A 27255-nucleotide genomic window follows, 5' to 3' on the forward strand; every position below is an offset into this window, starting at 1 on the left:
AGTTAGCAGAAGGAAAGAAATCACAGTTCTGATCAGAAATAATTGAAAAAGAAATGAAGGAAATGATAGCAAAGATCAATAAAACTGAAAGTTGGTTCTTTAAGAAGATTAACAAAATTGATAAACCATGAGCCAGCCTCATCAAGAAAAAAAGGGAGAAGACCCAAATCAATAGAATTAGCATTGAAAAATGAGAAGTAACAACAGAAACTGCAGAAATACAAAACATTATTAGAGATTACTACAGGCAACTTTATGCCAATAAAATGGACAACCTGGAAGAAATGGACAATTTCTTAGAAAGGCACAACCTGCCAAGACTGAACCAGGAATAAATAGAAAATATGAAAAGAACAATCACAAGTACTGAAATTGAAACTATGATTAAAAATCTTCCAACAAACAAAAGCCCAGGACCAGATGGCTTCACAGGCAAATTCTATGAAACATTTAGAGAAGAGCTAACACCCATCCTTCTCAAATTCTTCTAAAACATAGCAGAGGGAGGAACACTCCCAACCTCATTCTAGGAGGCCACCATCACCCTGATACCAAAACTAGACAAAGATATCACATAGAAAGGAAACTACAGGTCAATATCACTGATGAAAATAGATGCAAAATCCTCAACAAAATACTAGCAAAGAGAATCCAAGAGCACATTAAAAGGATCATATTTCATGATCAATGGGGTTTATTCCAGGAATGCAAGGATTCCTCAATATATGCAAATCAACCAGCGTGATACAACATCTTAACAAAATGAAGTATTTAAACCACACAATCATCACAATAGATGCAGAGAAAGCTTTTGAAAAAATTCAACACCGATTTATGACAAAAACCCTGCAGAATGTAGGTATAGAGGGAAATTTTCTCAACATAATAAAGGTCATAAATGAGAAACCCACATCGAACATCATCCTCAGTGGTGAATATTGAAACCATTTCCACTAAGATCAGGAAGAAGACAAGGTTGCACACTCTCACCACTATTATTCAACAAACTTTTGGAAGTTTTAGCCACAGCAATCAGAGAAGCCAAAGCAATAAAAATATTGCAAATGGGAAAATAAGAAATAAAGATGTCACTGTTTGCAGATGACATGATACTCTACATAGAGAATCTTAAGATGCTACCAGAAAACTACTAGAACTAATCAATGAAGTTGGAAAAGTAGCAGGATACAAAATTAATGCACAGAAATCTCTGGAATTCCTATACCCTAATGATGAAACATCTGAAAGTGAAATGAAGAAAACACTCCCATTTTCCATTGCAACAAAAAGAATAAAATACCTAGGAATAAACCTACCTAAGGAGAAAAAAAACCTGTATGCAGAAAATTATAAGACACAGATGAAAGAAATTACAGATGATACAAATAGAGGGAGAGATATACCATGTTCTTGGATTGGAAGAATCAACATTGTGAAAATGGCTCTACTACCCAAAGCAATCTACAGAATCCCTATCACACGACCACTGCCATTTTTCACAGAAGTGGAACAAAAAATTTCACAATTTTTATGGAAACCCAAAAAACCCCGAATAACCAAAGCTATCTTGAGAATGAAAAATGGAGCTGGAGGAATCAGGCTCCCTGACTTCAGACTATACTACAAAGCTACAGTAATCAAGATAGTATGGTACTGGCACAAAAACAGAAATATAGATCAATGGAATAGTATAGAAAGCCCAGAGATAAACCCACACACATTTGTCACCTTACCTTTGATAAAGCAAGCAACGATATATAGAGGAGAAAAGACAGCCTCTTCAATAAATGGTGCTGGAAACAGTGGATAGGTATATGTAAAATTATGAAATTAGAACACTCCCTAACACCATACACAACTATAAACTCAACGTGGATTATAGGGGTGTCCCTGGGGTGTAGTGCTTGAGAGTTCATCTGCCAATGTAGAGGACACAGGTTCATGCACCAGTCTTGCAAGAGCCCACATGCCACAGAGGGGCTGGGCCTGTGAGCCCTTGCCACTGAGCCTGCACATCTGGAGCCAGTGCTCTGCTACGGGAGAGGCCACAACAGTAAGAGGCCACACACTATCAAACACTTAGAGGAAAACATAGGCAGAACTCTCTGTGACATAAATCACAGCAAGATACTTTTTGACCCACCTCCTAGAGAAATGGAAATAAAAAGAAAAATAAACAAATGGGACCTAATGAAACTTAAAAGCTTTTGCACAGCAAAGGAAACCATAAACAAGACAAACCTCAGAATGGGAGAAAAAATTTGCAAATGAAGCAACTGACAAAGGATTAATCTCCAAAATGTACAATCAGCTCATGCAGCTCAATAACGAAAAAACAAACAACGCTATACAAAAATGGGCAAAAGACCTAAATAGACATTTCTCCAAAGAAGATATACAGATTGCCAACAAACACATGAAAGAATGCTCAACATCTTTAATCATTAGGGAACTGCAAATCAAAACTACAATGAGATAACTTATCACACTGGTCAGAATGGCCATCATCAAAACATCTAGAAGCAATTAATGCTGGAGAGGGTGTGCAGAAAAGGGAACACTCTTGCACTGTTGGTGGGAATGTAAATTGATACAGCCACTATGGAGAACAGTATGGAGCTTCCTTAAAAAACTACAAGTAGAACTACCATACAACGCAGCTATCCCACTACAGGGCATATACCCTGAGAAAACCATAACTCAAAAAGAGTCATTTACCAAAATGTTCATTGCAGCTCTATTTACGATAGCCAGGACATGGAAGCAACCTTAGTGTCCATCAACAGATGAATGGATAAAGAAGATGTGGCACATATATACAATGGAATATTACTCACCCATAAAAAGAAATGAAATTATTTGTAGTGAGGTGGATGGACCTAGTCTGTCATGCAGAGTGAAGTGAGAAAGAGAAAAAAAATTCCGTACGCTAACATATATATATTTAATCTAAGGGAAGAAAAAGGTCATGAACTACCTAGGGGTAAGACGGGAATAAAGACACAGACCTACTAGAGCATGGACTTGAGGATATGGGGAGGGAGAAGGGTAAGCTGTGACAAAGTGATCGAGTGGCAGGGACATATATACTCTACCAAATGTAAAATGGATAGCCAGTGGGAAGCAGCCGCATAGAACAGGGAGATCAGCTGGGTGGTTTGTGACCACCTAGAGGGATGGGATTGAGAGGTTAGAGGGAGGGAGACGCAAGAGGGAAGAAATATGGGAACATATGTGTATGTATAGCTGATTTACTTTGTTGTAGAGCAGAAGGTGGCACACCATTGTGGAGAAGTTTTACTCCAATAAAGATGTTTTTAAAAAAGTCATGTATGTAAATGTTCATTGCAGCTCTATTTACAATAGACAGGACATGGAAGTTACCTTATTGTCCATCAACAGATGAATGGATAAAGAAGATGTGGCACATATATACAATGGAATATTTGTCAGCCATAAAAAAAACTGAAATGGAGTTATTTGTAGTGAGTTGGATGGACCTAGAGTCTGTCATATACAGTGAAATAGGTCAGAAAGAGAAAAACAAATACTGTATACTAACACATATATATGGAATCTAAGGAAAAAAGTTATCAAAAACCTAGCGGTAAGATGGGAATAATGACACAGACCTAGTAGGGAATGGACTTACAGATATGCATACAGGGAAGGGTAAGCTGTGACAACGTGAGAGAGTGGCATGGACATATATACACTACCAAATGTAAAATAGATAGCTAGTGGGAAGCAGCCGCATAGCACAGGGAGATCAGCTCCGTTGTTTGTGACCACCTAGAGTTGTGGGATAGGCAGGGTTGGAGGGAATGAGATGAAAGAGGGAAGAGATATGGGAACATATGTATATGTATAACTGATTCACTTTGTTATAAAGCAGAAATTAACACACCATTGTAAAGCAATTATAGTCTAATAAATATGTTAAAAATAAATAAAATAAAAATAAAAAATTTAATTAATTAAATAAAAAGAAATGAAATTGGGTCATTTGTAGAGATGTGGATGGACCTAGAGTCTGTCATACAGAGTGAAGTATGTCAGAAGGAGGAAACAATATCATATATTAATGCATATATTTGGAATCTAGAAAAAATGTACAGATGAACATATTTACAGGGCAGAAATAGAAATGCAGACATAGAGAATGAATGTGTGGACATGAGGTTGGAAGGGAGAGTGGGATGAAGTGGGAGATTAGGTTTGACATAAATACGCTACCATGTGTTATGTAGATAGCTATTGGGAACCTGCAGCGCAGCACAGGGAACTCAGCTTGCTGCTCTGTGATGACCTAGATGGGTGGGATGAGCATGTGGGGATGGTCCACCTGGAGGGGGACATATGTATACTTATAGCTGATGCACTTCACTGTGCAGCAGAAACTAACACAACATTGTAAAGCAATTATACTCCAAAAAAATAAAATAAAAGTGGAAATATAATATAACAAATCCTATGATATTCTGCCAAAGCAGTTCTGAGAGGAATGTTTATAGCAATCAAAGCATATGTTATGAATAAAGAATGATCTCAAATAATCAACTTGACTTTAAACCTCAAGGGAAAAAGAAGAAATTAACTCAAAGTTAGCAGAGAGTAGGAAATATTAAATATAAAAGCATAAATAAATGAAATAGAGACCACAAAAACAACAGAATGAATCAACAAAGTTAAGAGCTGGTTTTGAAAGGGATAAACAATGACAAAAATTTAGATAGACTAAGAAAAAGATAATTCAAATAAAATTTAAATGCAAGAATAGAGTTTAAAACTGATACCACAGAACCATATAGCATCATACAAGACTACTATGAACAATTATATGCCATCAAATTAGATAGAAGAAATGGGATAAATTCCTAGAAACACAGAACCTACCAAGACTGAATCAGGATAAAAAAAGAAATCTATGCAGACGAATAATGAGTAGAGACTGAAATCATAATGAACCCCCCCCAACACAGAAAAGGCATAGGACAACACAGCTTCATTGGCTAATTCTACAAAACATGTAAGGTAGAATTAATGCAAATCCTTCTCAAACTCTTGCAAAAACTTGAAGCAGAGGAAATACTTCCAAACTCTTTCTATGAGTTCAGCATTACCCTGTCACCAAAGCCAAATAAGGATACTACAAAAAAAGAAAACTAGTGATCGATATTCCTTGTAAATATAGAGGCAAAATTTCTTAAAATATATAAGCAAACCAAATTCAAGTATTATGTTGAAATTGAAAGTATTATACACAATGACCAAGTGGAATTTATCCTTTGGATACAGGGATAATTCAACATAAACAAATCAATAAATGTAATACATGCTATTAATAAAATGAAAGATAAAAATCATGTGACCATTGAAACAGATGCAGAAAAAGCATTTGACAAAGAACATCAATTCGTGATAAAAAAAATGTCAACAGATTGGGTATAGAAGGAACATACCTCAGGATAATAAAGGACAAATATGACAAACATAGTTAACATTATATTTAATGGTGGAAAAGTTGGAGCTTTTCCTCTAGGATTAGGTCAAACAAGTATGCTTACTCTCACCACTCTTATTCAATGTAGTAGCTGAAGTGAGAGCTAAAGAAATTAATTACAGAAGGCAAAAAATAAAAGGCTTCAAAATCAAAAAAGAAGAAATAAGATTGTCGTTACTTGCAGATGATAGGGTTTTATGTGTAGAAAATCCCAAAGATTAAATGAAAAAATCTGTTGGAACTTCTCAACACTTTCAGTAAAATTGCAGGATATAAAATCAACATACAAAAACCTGTTGCATTTCTCTGCATGAATAATGAACTTTCTAAAAGGAACAATAAAATACTGTCCCATTCACAAGAGCATCAAGCAATAAAATACCTCAAAACAAATTTAACCATGGAAGTAAAAGATCTGTCCAACAAAAACTAAGATTTTGTTGAAAGAAATAGAAGACAATGAAACGGAAAGACATCCCATATGCATGGATTGAAAGAATAAGTACTGTTAAAATGTTCATACAAAGCTAAGCCATCTATAAATTCAGTACAATTCATATGCAAATTCCGTTGGCATTCTTGACAGAAATAGAAAAAAACAATAGTAATATTTGTATGGGACCACAAAAGGCCCTGAATAGACAACATAATCCTGAGAAGAAAAAACAAAGCAAGCGACATCACACTTCCTGATTTCAAACTACACTATAAAGTAGTAATAATATAAACAGTATGGTACTGGCATAAAGAGTGACATATAGACCACTGATGGAATAGACAGCCCATAATTAAACCCCTGTATATATGGTCAACAAATATTTGACAACAGCCCAATAACACCCAATAGAGAAAGGATAGTCTCTTAAACAAATGGTATTGGGAAAACTGTTTAAAACCATCAAAAAAGTGAAATTGGAAACTTCCCTTACACCAACTACATAAATTAACTTGCAGTGAATCAAAGACTTAAACATAAGACAAATACCATAAAATTCCTAGAAGAAAAAGTGGGGAAGAAGCTCCTTGATGTGGGTCTTGGCAATGATTTTTGGACTATGACACCAAAAGCACAAAAAACAAAAGCAAAAATCAATAACTGGAACTATATCAAATGTAACAGCTTCTGCACTGGAAAATAAAGAATTACGAAAAGGAAAGGGACCCTACAGATGGGAGAAGTTTTTGCAAACCATATATTGGATAAAGGGCTAAAATCCAAAATATATAAAGAACTCATACAACTCAGTAACAAAAACCAAACAATTTAAAATGGGCAGAATAACTAAATCAACATTTTTTCCAAAGAAGATATTCAAATGGACAACAGGTCTATTAAAACATGCTCAACATCACTAATCATCAGGAAAATGCAAATCAAAGCCACAATATAATATCACCTCACACCTGTTAGAATGGCTGTCATCAAGAAGATGGGAGATAGCAATTGTTGGCCAGGGTGTGGAAATAGGGGAACCCTTGTTCACTGTTTGTGGAAGTATAAATTGGCTCAGATACATGGAAAAGAGTATGTAGATTCCTCAAAAAATTAAAAATAGTTCTACCCTATGATCCAGCAATTCCATTTCTGGGTATATAACCCTAAGGAAATAAAAACAGGTTATCAAATAGATATATGCACTCTCATGTTTACTGTAGCATTATTCACAATAGCCAAGATATGGAAACCAGAACCCATCAATGATGAATGGATAAAGAAGATATGATGATATAGCTATAGTTATAGATACACACACTTGGATATTATTCAGCCATGAGAAAGACACCCTGTCATTTGCACAATATGTTCAGACCTTGAGGACATTATGCTAAGTGAGATAAATCAGAGAAAAACAAATACTATATGGCATCACTCATATGTAGAATCAATCTCAAAAAGCCAGACTCATAGAAATAGAGAATAAATTGGTGGTTACCAGGGGATTGGGTGGGTGATAGGACAAATATTGCTTAATGGTACAAACTTAAAAGTAGTAAGTCCTAAATATCTGATAGAAAGTGTAGTGAATATAGACAACAATATTGTGTTATAATCATCAAACTTGCTAAGAGACTTAGAACTTAATTATTCCAACATCTAAAAAGAAACCATAACTTGTAATGTGATAGAGGTGCTAATTCTTGCTACAATGGCAATCATATCATAGTATATAAATGTGTAAAATTATGTTGTACACCTTAAATTTACACAAGGTTATATATCAAATATATTTCAATTAAAAAAAGAAATGATTCCTCTCACCTGGAAAAATTTAACAAAATGCATGAACTTAGTCTAATCATAAAGAAAATCCAGACAAACCCAAACTACAAACATTCTACAAAACAACTGACTGGTATTCTTAAAAAATGTTAATATCATGAAAGACAGAGAAGGAATGAGAAACTGTCTCAAATTAAAGAACACTAGAGAGATTTAGAATTATTTCCATATATGATCATAGACAGGATCATTGATGAGGCAAAATATATCTATGAAGGATATTATTGTAACAATTAATGAAATTAGAATATTGACTGTCAATTAGATAATAGTATCATTTCAATGTTAAATTTGCAGAATTTGACAACTATAATGTGATTATGTAAAAATGAGTCCTTGTTCTCAAGAAACACACTGCTGAATTATTTAGGGGTAAACAAGAGAGAGTGAGAGAGAGGGAAGGAGGGAGAAAAAGGCAAAGAGAGAGAGAGAAAAAGTGGAAGAGTGGGGATAGTGGAGGAAAATGAAAAGCCATGAAAAGGGAACAGAGAAATTAAACAAATGTGGAAAATATCTACAATTGATTAATCCAGATAATGGATATATTAGAATTAATGGTGTTATTCTTTCAATTTTTGTACAAGTTTGAAATTATTTCCACATTAAGAAGATTTTTCACCTTTTCTGAGGTATAATTCACAAGTAAAATTGTATATATTTAAATCATCCAACATAATGATTCAATATATGAATATATTGTGAGATATTTACTACATCAAGATAATTAGTATATACATTGCCTTTTTTGTAAGAATGCTTATGATCTACTCTCTAAGAAAATTTCAAGTAAACAATATATTATTATTAACTAAAGTCACCATAATGTAAGTTACACTCTCAGTACTTATTCAACTTGTAGACTTTGACAATTTTTCCCCACCCCCACCTCCTGGCAACCACCATTCCACTCTCTGTTTCTAAGAATTTGACTTTCTCTGTGTGGTTTACTTAACTTAGCCTAATGCCCTCAAGGTTCATCTATGTTATCATGAATGGCAAGACTACCTTCTTTTTAATGTATGAACAATATTCCATTATGTCTCTGTGTGTATATATCATACATTATTTATCCATTAAACTATCCACAGACATTTAGGTTATTTCCTATCTTGGCTATTGTAAATAATGCTGCAATGAACATGGGAATGCAGGTATCTCTTCAAGATACTGATTTTGTTTCATTCAGATATACCCAGATGTGGAAATACTGGATCATATTGTAGTTCTACCTTTAAATTTTAAGGAAACAGCATACTATTTTCCATAATGGTTGTACCAATTTGCATTCCCTCCAATACTGTTCAAGGGTTCCATTTTCTCCAAATCCTTCCCATCCTAACATGTGTGAGGTGATTTCTCATTATGGTATTAATTTTCATTTCCCTGATGATTAGTGATGTTGAAAACTTTTTCATAAACCTGTTGGTCATTTATGTCTTCTTTGGAAAAATGTCTATTCAGGTCGTTTGACCATTTTTAAAATTGGATTAGTTGTTTTTTGCTATTAAGTTGAATGAATTCCTTATATATTTTAGATATTAACCCTTTATCAGATATACAGTTTACAAATATTTCCAGCCATCCTATAGATTGATCCTTATTATTATTTTTTAATTTTTCCTTTGCTGTGCAGCAGCTTTTTAGTTTGAAGTAGTCTCACTTTATTTTTGCTCTTATTGCTTGTGTTCTGGTGTTGTATTTAAAAAATAATTCCCAAGACCAATGTCAAGGAGATTTTGGTCTTTAATCCATTTCAAGTTAAATTTTATGAGTTGTGATAGACAGGGATCCCGTTTTACTTGTGGATATACAGTTTTCCCAACACAATTTAATGAAAAAAACTAACCTATCCCTATTGTGTTTTCTTGACACCCTTCTCAGAGTTTAGTTGCATAGGTTCATTTCTGGGCTTTTGATTCTGTTCCATTGGTCCATGAACCTGTTTTATACCAGTATCATACTGTTTTGATTACAATCTTTTGTAATATAGTTTGAAGTCAGGAAGTGTCATGTCTCAGCTTTGGTTTTTAGTCTCAAAAGTACTTTAGCTATACAGTGCCTTTTCTGGTTCCATACAAAATTTAGGGTTGTTTCTTCTATTTCTGTGAAAAAATGTCATTGGAATCTAGACAGTGATTCCATTGAATCTGTAAGTCACTTTGGGTAGTATGATCATTATAGCAATATTAATTATTCTAATCCAAGTATACAAGATAAATTCTCATTAATTTGTGTCTTTTTCAGTTTGGTTCAATGTCACAGTTTTCAGTTTACATCTCATTCATTTCCCTGGTTACATTTATTCCTAATTATATTATTATTTTTGATGCAATTGAAAATGTGATTGCTTTCTCAAACTCTCTTTCAGATAGTTTGTTGATAGTATACAGAAACACAACTGATTTTTTTAATACTGATGTTGGACCTGTAACTTAATTGAATTTATTTATTAGTTCTTACAGTATTTTTGTTGAATTTTTGTCATCTACATATAAGAACATGATATCTCCAAACTAAGACAATTTTACTTCTTCTCTTCTGATTTGGATGCGTTTTACTTCTTTGTCATGTCTAATTGCTCTACATAGGTTTTCAGTACTATGTTGAGTAGAAGTCTTGAGATTAGGCATCATTTTCTTGGTGCTGATCTAAGAGGAAAGCCTTTAGATTTAACCAGTTAAATATAATATTATGATACATGGCCTTTAGTATGTTGAGGAACATTTCTTCTACATTTAATTTCTTGAGAGTTTTTTATCATAAAAAGATGTGGAATTTTCTCAATTTTTTCTGCATCTATTAAAATGATAATATTATTTTTATTTTCATTCTGTTAATGTGGTATATCCTGTTTATTGTTTTGCATAAAACAATGTTACATTGAACCATCCTTGTATCCCAGGGATAAATCCCTTTTTTATCATGGTGTATGATCCACTTAAAGTACTATTGAGTTGTATTTGATAGTATTTTGCTGAGGCTTTTTGCATCTATATTCATAAGAGATATTGGTCTGTAATTTTATTTTCTTGTATTTTCTTTGCCTGGCTTTTTTAAAAATCAGGTTAACACTGTCCTCATAAAATGGGGTTTTTTAAAGTGTACCCTCCTCTTCAATTTTTTGGAAGAATTTGAGAAATATTGGTGTTATTTGTCTTTAAATATTTGATAGAAATAACCAGGGAAGTTATTTATCCCTCAACACTTCTGTGTTGGGGGATTTTATGATTATTGATTGAATTTCTCTACTAGTTCTAGGTCTATTCACATTTTCTATTTCTTCATGATTCAGGATTGTATGTTTATAGGAATTTTTCATTTCTTCTCAGTTATGCAATTCGTTGGCATATAATTGTCCATACTAGTCTCTTATGACCCTTTGCATTCCTGTGTTATCAGTTATAATGTCTTCTCATTCATTTCTGAATTTATTTGATTTTCCCTTTTCTTTTAGTCTAGCTAAGGATCTTTATTTTTTTAAACACCTAGAAATTTTAAAAAATTTGTTATCTTTATAAAAAACTGACTTTTGCTATCCTTGATCTTATCTGTTATTTTTACATCTTTATTTCATTTACTGATGCTCTGATATTTGCTATTTTCTTCCTTTTGCTAACCTTAGGCTTAGTTTGTTATTCTTGTTCTACTTCCATGAGGCTTAAAGTTAGGTTGTTAATTTGAGATCCTTCTTTTTTCTTAGCAGGTATTTAATACTATAAACTTACCTCAACAATGACTTTTTGTGTTTCCCATAAGTTTTGATATGTTCCAATTTCATTTGTCACAATGTTTTTTTGATTTTCCTTTTGATTATTTAATGACCCATTAGTTGCTTAGGAGTGTATTGTTTAATATTCACATATTTGCAAATTCTCCAGCTTTCCTCCACTTATTGGTTTCTAGTTTCATACCTTTGTTAGTAAAAGGTACTTTATATTATTTCAATATCTTTAAGTTTGCAAAGACTTGTTTTGTGACCTAACAATTTATCTATCCTGGAGAATGTTCATTGTGCAATTGAGAAAAATGTGTATTCTGCTATTGTTTGATTGTTCTGCATATGTCAGGTACACTTGGTGTAGCATTAGTTCAAGTCCTTTATTAATTTTCTGATTGGATGACCTACCCATTTGTGAAATTGTGGTGTTGAAGCCCCTACTATTACTGCTTGCTGAGTATTTCATCTTTCAGATTGGTTAATATTTGATTCATATATTTAAGCGATGGTGGGGCATATATTTTAATAACTATTATACCCTCTTAATAAAATGACTTCTTTATCATTATAAAATGACCTTCTTTGTCTTTTGTTACACTTTTTGAAATAAAGTATTTTCGTCTGATATATGTATAAATAATTCTGCACTTTTGGTTTTTATTTACACAGAACATTTTTTCCATCCCTTCACTCACAATCTTTTTGCCTCCTTAAGGTTGAAGTGAGTTTCTTGTAGGCAACATATGGTTGAGTTTTGTATTTTTATTCATTCAGCCACTCTGTATATTTTTTCCACTCTATATATTTTCCAGAAATGTTCTTAAACACTTCTTTATATACATTACAGAATTTCCATCACATCTACCCCCTGAAAATAATTCTTTTCTTAACATAGCAAGCATGTATCATTTTTACAAACATATTTTTACATGTGTTGTTAAATATTGCTCTATGTGTGTTACACTCTATGTCTGTTGACTGGAGAATTTAATCCATTTACATTTAAAGTAATTATTGATAGGTAAAGACTTACTATTTCTAATCTGTTAATTGTTTTCTAGCTGTGTTTTACTTTCCTTTTTCCTTTTCTTCTCTCTTCCTTTGTGATTTAATGATCTGTCACAGTGGTAAGCTTAGATTTCTTTCTTTTATTGACTTACAATTGGCTTTTGCTTTGTGGTTACCATAAGGCTTACATAAAATATCTTATAAGTCTATTTTAATTTGATAACAATTATCTTTGATGGCATTAAAAACTCTACCCTTTTATTCCCCCCCCAACATTTTACATTTTTGATGTTATGATTTATATATTTTTATATTGTATATCCATTGTACAATAAAAAATCCAAATTATTATAGCTATAATTATGTTTAAAATATTTGTCTTTTAACTTTTATAGTACAGATAAGTGATTTAAACACCACATTACTGTATTAAAGAATTCTGATTTTAATTATGCTTACACTTACCAGTGAGTTTTATATTTTCATGTTTCCAATCAGGATCCTTTCATTTGAGCTTCAAGAACTCTCTTTAACATTCTTGTAAGGCAGGTCTAGTGGTCCTGACTTCCCTCGGTTTTTGTCTGGAAAAGACTTTATCTCTCCTTCATTTCTGAAGGACAGTTTTTCAGGGTAAAATAGTTGGCAAGAGATTGACAGGTTTTTTTTTTTTATTCTTTCAGCACTTTGTATTTATCTTCCCACTTTCTCATGGCCTGTAAAGTTTCTGCTGAAAAATCTGATGATAACCCCATGGAAGTCCCCTTGTTGAGATGAGGTTTGTTTTTGTTTGTTTGTTCTCTTGCTGCTCTCAAAATTCTCTTTGTTTGTTTTTTACATTTGACAATTTTTAAATAAAATGTCTCAGTGAAGTCCTCTTTGGGTTGTATCTCTGTAGGAAACTATAATCTTCATGTACCTGGAGGTCCATATCTCTCCCCAGATTTGTGAATTTTTCAACCATTACATATTTAAATAATCTTTCTGTCCCTTTCTCTCACATTATTTTACTTGTAGTACTTCTATAATAAGAATATTGTTGACTTAATGGAGTCCCATAATTCATGCAGGCGTTCTTCATTCTTTTTTTCCTCTGACTGTATAATTTCAAATGACACATCTGCAATTTCACTCCTTCTTTCTTTTGTTTGATTGAGTCTGCTGTTGATGTCGTCTATTGCATTTTTCATTTCATTCAAGGTATCTTTCAGATCTAGAATTTCTGTTTGGTTCTTCTGTATGATTTCCATCTCTCTGTTGAAACTCCTATTTTGTTCATGTACTGTTTCCCCAATTTTGTTAAATTGTCTATCTGTGTTCCCTTGTAGTACAATTATTTTGAATTATTTGTCAGGCAATCCATAAAACTTCATTTCTTTGGGGTCTATTTACTGGGAAATTATTGTGTTCCTTTGATGGTGTTATGTTTCCTTGAATTTTCATGTTCATTGAAGTCTTATGGTACTGTCTTTGCATTTTCAGAAGCAATCACCTCCTCCACTCCTTACTGACTAACTTCAAGAGAGAGATACCTTCACCTACCAGTCTAGCTTGGGATTCTGAGGTTTTCTCAGACATTTTCTACAATGTGCCAATTGTACACTTCTTATTTCTTCTTAGGGGGGAATTCTTAAAACTGTATGTCTTATCTCAATCCCACAAAACCAGGCTGGGTGTTGACAACTTCCCATTTGTCTTTTTTACTGCAGCACCCTGAAATGTTCAAGTTTATGAGATTTTTTCCAATCCTGCTGTCAGGCCTGCTTTCAGCACTTGCTTGTTAACCATTTCCAATGTCTCACTATCACTTTATGTAGAAGTGTGCACTGAGAGCTGGCTATATGGGTGTGGGAGGAGCATGGATGAAATGTGAAGAACGTTGGGTGTGCCCATGGGCCAGTTGGAAGAGAACTGCATGTGAGGCATCCTCAGTAGTTTAAGGGCAGGCTTCCTGATGGATTCTGTGTATGGTTTGGTAGAAAGAACCTAGAAGCAGTTAATAGCAATCCTTTGATGTTCCAAGCCCTGGCTACTATGTTCCCAGTCTCATCCAGTTCTTCCACCTTGCTGATTACATTGATAATCTGGGTGAGGCAAGAAAGAAAGAATCTGGGTGGGCCTTTTAGACAGTGACACACATGACTGAAGAAGTCATGCACTCCTTCACATGCTCTCAATTCCTCATTGGAGAAATCACAGGCTGCAGGAAACTATCTTGTCACTGACCCTTGATGTGTTAGTGGAAGGGTGATGAGGGCAAAGTGAAACTGTTCATCTTACCCTCTTTAATGTGTCCAAGAATATTTTGCTCCAGAGGTGCATTGGAACTTATCTGCTGGATTCCCTGACTCCCACAAAGGTACTCTCATCTCTCTGTGACTGCCAAAATTGAAGTCCTATGGGAAGATGAGAGTAGAAAACTACTTTGCCATCTTGATGATGTCACTCTCACATATGAAGTTCAAATTTTTTTTAAAGTGGATTCAGGGTCACACAGCCAAGAAAATGGAGAGCCAGAATTAAATTATAAGTCTGTGTCACTCGAAGTCTTTTTTCTTTAAATTCTACAATGTTCCCTCTCACTTAACAGAGAAGAAAAGATTACAGGTTTAGGATAATCCTCCAACTTCCTTACTTACTCTACTTTTAAAATCAACTTTAATGTGTTTGTACTTTGTGACCATGTTGAACTGGTGGATTAATTCTAGCATTTTCACTGTTATAAAACAAACCTTACATTCCTTTGATAAATTCCACTGGGTCAAAATATATAATCCCTTTTAGATGTTCCTGGCTTCATTTAAAAAAACATTTTGTTGAAGATTTTTGCACCTACATTCATGAGGGATATTGGTCTACAGATTTCGTTTTTTGCTCCCTCCTCCTTAATTTTATAGAAGAGTTTTTAAAGAATTTTGTATTATTTCATCATTAAAAATGTGATAGAATTTGCTAGTGAAGTCATCTAGGCCTGGGTTTTTCTTTGTGGGGAGTAAGTACTGATTCAATCTTTTTGTCTATATGTCTATTCACATTTTCCTTTTTCTTGAGTCACTTTTGTCTTTTTCTGTCTCTCTAGGAATCTTTCCACTTCACTTACATTATATAATTTGTTTACATGAACTTCCTCATATTATTAAATTATAATCTCTTTAATATGTTTAAAAACTGTACTCAGGCCACCTTTTCCTTTCTTGATTTTATTGATTTTTGTTTTCTCTCTTTTTTGGTTAATGTAGATAAAAATTTGAAAATTTTATTAATATTTTCAAACAAACTTTTGGTTTCATTGATTTTATGTATTGTTTTAGTGTTTTCTATTTCACTGATTTCCACTTTAATTTTTATTGTCTCCTTGCCTTCTACTTGGTTTAAGTTTAGTTTGTCCACATTTTCCAAGTTTGCTAAGGTGTAAACTTAGATTATTGATTCTAAATCTTTTCTTCAATTATACTCATCCAAAGATATAAATTTCCCTCTAAGTAGTTCTTTAGCTACATCCCATAAGTTTTGTTATATTGTTCTTTTGTTTCCCTTCAGTTCAAAAGTTCCCTTTTGAATTTTTTCATTGACTCTTCAGTTATTTAGAAGTATGTTGTTTAGTTTCCAAAAATTTGGGATTTTCATTTATTTTTGAGGTTAGCCAGAAGTTATTTAATAAGAATTGCATTATATAGAGAGAACACAGATTTTTATCAGAGTTACAGCTTGGCTTTTGTCTAGCTACTTTGGGTTCATGACTCTCAATTAATTTATGTGAAAAATGAGATAATACTATTCTTACAGTTCTTATAATCTGCTTTGAGGATTAACGGGCACTGAGCATAACCCCTCATATGCTATACAGATGATAGTCATTATTATCTCTCATCCCAATGGAATTTGCAGAATAATTTCCCTCATTTCAAAACTGATGAAGAAGTTAATTTTCCAATTTGATGGAAATCAAATCTCCTTTTCAGTTTATAAGTTCATAAAATAATGGCATTTGTGAGTTCAAACCATGTGTCTAAGGAAAGAAAATACAAAGAACAATACCTTTTAGCTGCAAAGTTTCCTTGACTTTCAAAGGAACCCCAAGGAAAGGTCATTTCTTTTCCAGGATGGCTTCATCTTCCAGCTTCTCTTCAAGATGTTTATCTACAACATGACCTCCTTCTTAACTGCCTCAAACCTAGAATGAAATGAAACAGAGCTACATAAAGCACAAAAAGTAGCCATCTACTCAATTTTACTAAAATAAAATAGATTGACATGTTGAAATTAATGTCAAGAGCTTTATAAAGCTGACCCTTTGAGCCAGTGATTCTCTTTTTAGGAATGCATCAAAAGTACAATAATCCAACATACTAACAAAATACATACAGAAAGATAGTCAGTAGATCATTACTTATACTGGAAAAAGTGTGAAAGCAACCTGACTGCCACCAAATAAATTATTATAGATATCTATTATGGATAACTGTGTAGTCAATAATAATGGAGTTCCTTAAAAGTTTGTACTGCCCTTTGGAAGTTCTTAGGATATAAAATGATTTAATTTAAATGAAAACAGAAGGTTACAATGTTATATTTCTAGTTTAATTCCAATCTGAAAAATTCACATTACATGCATTATACATGACATTATACATGCAGTGTAAACAAAACAAATGTTAACAGTGAATAACCCAGCCTTATGGTGCTAAGATTATGGGTAAATTTTTTTGTCTTTTGCAAATATCCTATGATAAGCATAAATTACAGCAATTCTCAGAAACATACAATTAAATCAAAACACCTAAAATAACACAGTTTGAGTGTATGTGGTAATACAATCACTAAATTATGTGATATCAATGGAATTTCTCAGTATCTCAAACATTAATTCTTCAAAAGAGGAGTTTTAAATCCTGTAAATAAGCAGTCATGTAAGTTAAAAAATAACTTTTTTAAAGAACCTTTGGGCTGAATGGAAGTATTAAAGTTGTTTATTAATTACTTCAAAAAATATTCAAAGTATTCAAACAAAAATAAGTCTATGCCTTCAACTGGAATAAAAATTCTAGAGCTCTCATTTAGTACTTCTGTGATTTATGCAAGTTCTTTAATCTCATTGAGTTTCCATTGCCTAAATGGTAAAATTGGGATATCTACTTAGCAGAGTGGTTATGAGGATGCAGGGAGAAAATTGATGCAAAGTACTGTTAGGAGTCCCTAAAGAAGATTTATCAGTGCCAGATGTGTTAGACAATATGCCAGAATAGGAAGAAACATAAATTCTAGAGTGTGCTAGGATAATAAATTATAACGATGATGATGATAGTTAACAATCATTGATATGTTCCCAGCACTACTCTAAATACTGTATAATCACTCAATCTTAGCAATCATGTGAAGTAGGTATCATTATTATGCACAATTTACACATGAGGAAGCAGGCTCTGAGACATTCAGAATTGTGCTCAAGATCATACAGATAATAAATGACAGAATCATGACTTTGTACTAATTTTATTTGGTTCTGAAGCCTAAGAACACAGACTCTAGAGTTAAACTGTCCAACATAGTGGATGTAAGCCATATATTTCTACTAAGCATTTGAAAAGTGACTAGTAAAATATGTTGAAATTATAATATTTTAAACAGTTAAATAATACATATTATTAAAATTAATTTCACCAATTCCTTTTTATTTTTTAAATGTGGCTATTAGAATATTCAAAATTACATGTGTGGCTCACATTTATTTATATTATACAGTGCTAATATACAGATAGAATACATAGATTTGAATCTTAGCTCCACTATTTACTGTGTCTCTTTAGTCATGTTACCTAAACTTTCTGTATTTCAGTTTCCTTATATGAATAACAAAACTAATAATATTTACCTCACAAGATTGTTGATATGATTTAAATACTAATAGCAGTGCCTGGAACATGGCAAGCATTGAAATGTTAACTATTACAGGTATTATTAATGCTTCTTATTAAAGAGAAAAAGAACCCCAAACAGAAGGTATAAAAAGATGATACAATGAGGAGAAAAGGCTCATTTTAGTAAAATTCTATTGAAGTATTTGTCTAACTTTTGTTTACTGAGAATTACTAACTCACCAACATGGGTAAGAAGACAGATAGGAACAAAAGAGGACAGGGTTTATCTGCATCAACCACGCAGGAGATGCCAAGGTGGTCCCCAATGGCCTGCTTTCTGGAGTACTCCAGCAGTCTTTTCCCCTGAGGACCTCAACAGCCCCCACAATAGCCATGGATTCCATGAAGTTTTCACAAAGGAAACCCTGCAGTGTTTTTCACCACAGACCCCAACAGACTGCTCTGCAGGAGACACCAGGAACTTTTGCCACTGTGGTAACTGACACTCATCACCATCCTGAACCCATCAGAGAGGGAAGAACTTCTGTATCCTCCCCAAAAGACAGCTGTATTTGTACTGCTCTGGAATCAGGACTGCTAATTCCCCAACCCCACACATTTCAGATTGCATAGCAATGGCTGCTCCATATACACTCACTTCAGACACCAACTCCACAACCACCCCATACACATCTGTGATCCATACCCTAGCTCTGTCACCACTCTTCATGTGCCTGCCTTCCAAATCACAATTCCACAGCTTGATCTATGAGCACCTATGTCTCAGGCATAGGAGCCACCACTGCTACAGGCTAGCCAGAGACTTGGACCACAGAGGAAGTGTCTATCTACATGTGCCCACACTCCTAGGTTTCATGACTGGTCTGCATGCATCCATGTGTTAGGCACCAAAGTTACTGCCACTGTGTGGTGCCATTGCCACAGAAACCGGAGTCACTATGCCTCCATGAGCATCCATGTTTGAGTACCTGACTCTGTGGTGGCTCCATGTGTGCTCATACATCAGATACAGAGCCACTATGACTACAGGCAAGCCAGTGTCCAAGACACTATAGCTGCTGTCACTCTGAAAGCACCCACAATTCAGCCACTGAGTTCATGGCTGCTCCACAAGCATTTGTACATCACACACCAGTGCCTCCACCACTGTGAAAGCCTGAGAGCCAGAACCAGTTCTAAGACAGATCCCTCAGCTAGAACAAAAAGAGAAAAAGAAATCAAGATGTCCACAGCAGCCCTCATCACCACTGCAGACACCTATTACCTTGGCCACTGAGGATCCCTGCAATCTTCACTGACAATAACCTCAGCTAAGCAGAGCCACACAAAGACTATGCTACTGGGATTTCCAAAGAGCCAAAAACACCTCACTGCACACAGCTGGATCTCTCAAACTCACCAACAGGTAAAGGGATTAACCCACCAAAACCAGTCAATAAAGTCAGGAAGAGGTGACCACACTATTAAATGTGGACATATCAATACAAGGAACACTAAAAATCAAACAAACATAACACCTCCAAATGTAAAAAATAATTTTCCAGGAACTGATGACATAGAAGTGAAGATCTATGAATTGCTTTAAAAATAAATTGAACAGATATTTTAAGAAAGGTCAGTGAACTACAACACAAACATCAAAGTCATGAAAACAGTATATGCACAAAATGAGAGATTCAAAGAGAGATAAAAATCATAAAAAGAACCAAACAGAAATTGTTAATATAAAGAATACAATAAATGAAATGAAAAAGGAAATAGAGAACATCAACAGAGCACTCAATCATCAGAAGAAATAATTTTTAAACTTGAAGTTGGGTCATTTGAAATTATATAGTTAATGAAGAAAAATAAGGGAAAACAGTGGAGAAAACGTACATGAATTAAGGGACACCATCAAATAAAATAATATTCCTATTATAAGATTCTCAGAAGGAGAAGGCAGAGAGAAAAAAGCAGAAAATTATTTAAAGAATAATGGCTGAAAACTTCCCAAATCAGGGAAGAGATATGGATATCAAGGTACATGAAACTCATAGATTCCCTTACAAATTGAATGCAAACACAACTTCATAGATACACATTATAATAAAACTGAAAAATCAAAGATAATTAAAAATTTTGGAAGCAGCTAAAGCAAAAAAAAAATCTCATACAAGAGAACTCACAAAAGGCTATCAGTGCCTTTTCTGCAAATACCTTAAAGGTCAAGGAAGAGTGGGATGATAAATACAGAGTCCTAAACTTAAAAAAAAAAAAAACTGCTTAGGAAGAAAACTTTACCCAAAAAAAGCGCTGTCCATCAAAAATGGAGATTTAGGGCCAGGGAGAAGATGGCGGAAGAGTAAGATGTGGAGATTACCTTTCTCCCCACAGATACATCAGAAATGCATCTACACATGGAACTGCTCCTATAGAACACCTACTGAATGCTGGCAGAAGACCAGACATCCCAAAAGGCAAGAATATCCCCACAGACATGGGTAGGGCAAAAGAAAAAACAGAGACAAAAATTAGGGACGGGAAGTGCAACAGTGGGAGGGAGTCGTGAAGGAGGAAAGGTTTCCACACATTAGGAAGCCCCTTCGTGGGCAGATAAAGTGGGTGGACGAGGGGGAAGATTCAGAGGCATGAAGGAGAGTGCAGCCACAGGGGTATGGAGGGCAAAACAGAGAGATTCCCACACAGAGAATTGGTGCTAACCAGTACGCACCAGACTGAGAGGCTTGCTGCTCACAAGCCCGGGCTGGCAGGGGGAGGGAGCTGAGGCACAGGATTCGGTGGGATCGCAGGGAGAGGACGGGGATTGGATGTGTGAACAGAGCGTGAAGGGAGCTACTCCAACACAGCTAGGCGGGAGGGGGTGCGGGAAAATGTCTGGACCTACCAAAGAGACAAGAGACTTTTTCTTCCCTCTTTGTTTCCTGGTGCACAAGAAGAGGGGAATAAGAGTGTTGCTTAAAGGAGCTCCAGAGATGGGCATCAGCTGGGGCTATCAGCATGGACCAAGGAGATGGGCATGAGATGCTAAGGTTGCTGCTGCAGCCACCAAGAAGCCTGTATGCAAGCACAGGTCACTCTCCACACCTCCCCTCCCAGGAGCCTGTGCAGCCCACTACTGCCAGGGTCCCGAGATCCAGGGACAACTTCTCTGGGAGAATGCACTGTGCACCTCAGTCTGGTGTATTGTCATGCTGACCTCTGCTGCAGGCTCGTGGCACATCCGTACCTCTCCCTCCCCACGACCTGAGTGAGCCAGAGCCCTCAAAGCAGCTACCCCTTTAATCCTATCCTGTCTGGGCAAAGAAAAGATGACCTCAGGAGACCTACACACAGAGGCGGGGTCAAATCCAAAGCTGAAACCTGGGACCTATGTGAACAAAGAAGGGAAAGGGAAATCTCTGCCAGCAACATCAGAAGCAGAGGATTAAAGCTCCACAATCAACTTCACGTACCCAGCATCTGTGGAATACCTGAATAGAAAACAAGTCATCCGAAATTGAGGAGGTGGACTTTGGGAGCAAGATATATTATTTTATCATATTATCCTTTTTTTGTTAGTGTGTATGTGTATGCTTCTGTGTGAGATTTTCTCTGTATAGCTTTGATTTCATGATTTGTCCTAGGATTCTATCCGTCTGTTCATTTTTTCTCTTTTATTTATTTATTTACTTAAATTTTTTTTTCATAATACTTATTTTTTATTTTATCTTATTTTATTTTATCCTCTTCCTTTCTTTCTTTCATTCTATGTTTTCTCCCTTTTATTCTGAGCTGTGAGGATGAAAGGCTCTTGGTGCTCCAGCAAGGAGTCAGTGCTCTGTCTCTGAGTGGGAGAGCCATCTTCAGGACCCTGGTCCATAAGAGACCCCCCATATCCACATAATATCAAATGGCAAAAATCTCACAAGATCTCCATCTCAACACAAAGACCCAGCTTCACTCAACGACCAGCAAGAAACAGTGCTGGATATCCTATGCAAAACAAATAGCAAGGAAGGAAAACAGCCCCATCCATTGGCAGAGAGGCTGGCTAAAGTCGTAATAAGGTCAGAGACACCCCAAAACACACCACCAAGACGTGGACCAGCCCACCAGAAAGACAAGATCCAGCCTCAAACACCAAAACACAGGCAATTAACACCTCCACCAGGAAGCCTACACAACCCACTGAACCAACCTTAGCCACTGGGGCCAGACACCAAAAATAATGGGAACTATGAACCTGCAGCTTCTGAAAAGGAGACCACAAACAGAGTATAGTAAGTCAAATGAGAAGACAGAAAAACACACAACAGAAAAAGGAGCAAGGTAAAAACCCACTAAAACTAACAAATGAAGAGGAAATAGGCAGGCTACCTGAAAAAGAATTCAGAATAATGATAGTAAAGATGATCCAGAATGTAGTATACAGAATGGAGAAAATACAATAAACGTTTAAAAAGGACCTACAAGAACTAAAGAGGAAACAAGAAATGATGAAAAACACAATAAAGGAAACTAAAAATACTCTAGAAGAGATCAACAGCAGAATAACTGAGGCAGAAGAATGGATAAGTGACCTGGAAGATAAAATAGTGGAAATAATTACTGCAGACCAGAACAAAGAAAAAAGAATGAAAAGAACTGATGACAGACCCAGAGACCTCTGGGAAAACATTAAATGCAGCAACATTTGAATTGTAGGGGTCCAAGAAGAAGAAGAGAAAAAGAAAGAGACTGAGAAAATATTTGAAAAGATTAGAGTTGACAACTTCCCTAATATAGGAAAGGAAATAGTCAATCAAGTCCTGGAAGCACAGAGAGTCCCATACAGGATAAATCCAAGGAGAAAGATGACAAGACACATATTAAACAAACTATCAAAAAATAAATACAGAGAAGATGGTGGAACAGTAAGACGCAGGGATAACCTTCCTCCTCACAGATACATAAGAAATACACTTACACATGGAAATTCTCCTATAGAACACCCACCGAATGCTGCCAGAAGACCTCAGACCTCCCCAAAGGGAAGAAGCTCCCCACGTACCTGGGTACGGCAAAAGAAAAAAGAATAAACAGAGACAAAAGAAAAGGGACGGGACCTGCACCAGTGGGAGGGAGCCTTGAAGGAGGAAAGGTTCCCACACACTAGGAGCACCTTCGCGGGAGACTGCAGGTGGCGGAGGGGGACACTTTGGAGCCACGGAGGAGAGCGCAGCAACAGGGTGCGGAGGGCAAAGTGGAGAGATTCTGCAGAGGATCGGTGCCGACCAGCACTCACCAGCCTGAGAGGCTTGTCTGCTCATCTGCCAGGGTGGGCGGGGCTGAGAACTGAGCCTCGGGTGGATCCCAGGGAAAGGTCTGGAGTTGGCAGAGTGAAAATAGCCTGTAGGGGTTAGTGCAACATGGCTAGCCGGTAGGGAGTCCAATTGAAGTCTGGAGCTGCTGAAGAGGCAAGAGACCTTTTCTTCCCTCTTTGCCTCCTGGTGCTTGAGGAGAGGGGTTTAAGCGTGCCGCTTAAAGGAACTCCAGAAACGGGCGCGGAGCTACCGAAGAGACAAGACTTTTTCTTGCCTCTTCGCTTCCTGGGGGGCGAGGAGAGGGGATTAAGGGCACCGTGTAAAGGAGCTCCAGAAAAGGGCGCGAGCCGCAGCTGTTGGAACAGACAACAGAGACGGGTGTGGGATGCTAGGGTTGCTACTGCCACCACCAAGAGGCCTGTGTGCGAGCACAGGTCACTCTCCACACTGCCCCTCCCGGGAGCCTGTGCAGCCCGCCACTTCCGGGATCCCAGGATCCAGGGACAGCTTTCCCGGGAAAACGCATGGTGATCCTCGGGCCGGAGTAGCGTCACGCCGGCCTCTGACGTCGCAGGCTTGCGCCTCAGTGCCCTTCCATCACCCTGGCCTGAGTGAGACAGAGACCACGAATCAGCTGCTCCTTTAACCCCGTCCTGTCTGAGCGAAGGGCAGACTTCCTCAGATGACCTACGAGCAGAGGCAGGGCCAAGTCCAAAGCTGAACCCCAGGAGCTGAGTGAACAAAGAAGGGAAAGGGAAATCTCTGCCAGCAACATCAGAAGCAAAGGATTACAGCTCCACAATCAACTTCATGTACCCAGCATCTGTGGAATACCTGAATAGAAAACAAGTCATCCGAAATTGAGGAGGTGGACTTCGGGAGCAAGATATACTATTATTTTCCCCTTTTTTCTTTTTCTGAGTGGGTATGTGGGTGCGGCTGTGCGAGATTTTGTCTGTAGAGCTTTGTTTTCACCATTTGTCATAGCGTTAGAACGACGAGTTTTTTTTTTTCTCTAATAGAAATTTTTCTTCTAAATAATTATTTTTTATTTGAATAACTATATTTTATCCTACTTTATTTTGTCTTCTCCCTTTCTTTCTTCCTTTCTTTCTTGCTTTCTTTCCTACGTCCCTCCTTCATTTCTTCCTTCCATCCCTTCCTCCGTCCTTCCTTCCTTTCTTTCCTTTCTATATTTTTCTCCCTTTTATTTTCAGCTGTGTGGATTAAAGGCTCTTGGCACTCCAGTCAGGCACCAGGGCTGTGTCTCTGAGGTGGGAGAATCAACCTCAAAACAATGGTCCACAAGAGACCTCCCAGCTCCACGTAATATCAAATGGCAAACATCTCCCAGAGAACTGCATCTCAACACCAAGACCCAGCTTCACTCAAGGACCAGCAATGAACAGTGCTGGACACCCTATGCCCAAAAAAGAGCAAGACAGGTCTACAGCCCCATCCATTAGCAGAGAGGCTGCCTAAAATCATAATAAGGCTACCAACATCTCCAAACACACCACCAGACGTGGACCTGCCCACCAGAAAGACAACATCCAGCCTCATCCACCAGAACAGAGGGACTAGTCCCCCCAACCAGGAATCCTGCTCAACCCACTGAACCAACCTCAGCCACTGCGGACAGCCACCAGAAACAACGGGAACTACGAACCTGCAGGCTGCAAAAAGGAGATCCCAAACAAAGTAAGATAAGCAAAATGAAAAGACAGAAAAACACACAGCAAATGAAGGAGCAAGATAAAAAAACACCAGACCTAAAAAATGAAGAGGTAAGAGACAATCTACCTGAAAAAGAATTCAGAATAATGATAGTAAAGATGATACAAAATCTTGGAAATAGAATAGACAAATTGCAAGAAACAGTTAACAAGGACCTAGAAGAAATAAAGAGGAAGCAAGCAACGATGAGCAACACAATAAATTAAATGAAAAATACTCTAGATGGGATCAATAGCAGAATAACTGAGGCAGAAGGTGGATAAGTGACCTGGAAGATAAAATAGTGGAAATAAATACTGCAGAGCAGAAGAAAGAAAAAAGAATGAAAAGAAATGAGGACAGGCTCAGAGACCTCTGGGACAACATTAAACACACCAACATTCGAATTACAGGGGTCCCAGAGGAAGAAGAGAAAAAGAAAGGGACTGAGAAAATATTTGAAGATATTATAGTTGAAAACTTCCCTAATATAGGAAAGGAAATAGTCAATCAACTCCAGGAAGCACAGAGAGTCCCATACAGGATAAACCCAAGGATAAACACGCCAAGACACATAATAATCAAACTGTCAAAAATTAAATGCAAAGAAAACATATTAAAAGCAGCAAGGGAAAAACAACAAATAACAGACAAGGGAATCCCCATAAGGTTAATATCTGAACTTTCAGCAGAAACTGTACAAACCAGAAGGGAGTGGCAGGACATATTTAAAGTAATGAAGGAAAAAAACCTACAACCAAGATTACTCTACTCAGCAAGGATCTCATTCAGATTTGATGGAGAAATTAAAACCTTTACAGACAAGCAAAAGCTGAGAGAGTTCAGCACCACCAAACCAGCTTTACAACAAATGCTAAAGGAACTTCTCTAAGCAAGAAACACAAGAGAAGGGAAAAACCTACAAGAACAACCTGAAACAATTAAGTAAATGGTAATAGAAACATACATATCATTAATTTCGTTGAATGTAAATGGATTAAATACTACCACCAAAAGACACAGACTGGCTGGATGGATACAAAAACAGGACCCATATATATGTTGTATACAAGAAACCCACTTCAGAATTAGGGACACTTACAGGCTGAAAGTGAGGGGATGGAAAAAGATATTCTATTCAAATGGAAATCAGAAGAAAGCTGGAGTAGCAATTCTCATATCAGACAAAATAGACTTTAAAATAAAAACTATTACAAGAGACAAAGAAGGACACTACATAATGATCAAGGGATCGATCCATGAAGAAGATATAACAACTGTAAATATTTAGGCACCCAATATAGGAGCACATCAATACATAAGGCAAATACTAACAGCCATAAAAGGGGAAATCGACAGTAACACAATCATAGTACGGGACTTTAACACCCCACTGTCACCAATGGACAGATCATCCAAAATGAAAATAAATAAGGAAACACAAGCTTTAAATGATACATTGCAAAAGATGGATTTACTTGATATTTTTAGGACATTCCACCCCAAAACAACAGAATACACATTTTTCTCAAGTGCTCATGGAACATTCTCCAGGATAGATCATATCTTGGGTCACAAATCTAGCCTTGGCAAATTTAAGAAAATTGAAATCGTATCAAGTATCTTTTCTGACCACAACACTATGAGACTACATATAAATTACAGGAGAAGATCTCTAAAAAATACAAACACATAGAGGCTAAACAATACACTACTTAATAACGAAGTGACCACTGAAGAAATCAAAGAGGAAATCAAAAAATACTTAGAAACAAATGACAATGGAGACACGACGACCAAAAACCTATGGGATACAGCCAAAGCAGTTCTAAGAGGGAAGTTTATAGCAATACAATCATACCTTAAGA

This window comes from Kogia breviceps, chromosome X (assembly GCF_026419965.1).
Source record: "Kogia breviceps isolate mKogBre1 chromosome X, mKogBre1 haplotype 1, whole genome shotgun sequence".
In the NCBI taxonomy this organism is placed as follows: Eukaryota; Metazoa; Chordata; class Mammalia; order Artiodactyla; family Physeteridae; genus Kogia; species Kogia breviceps.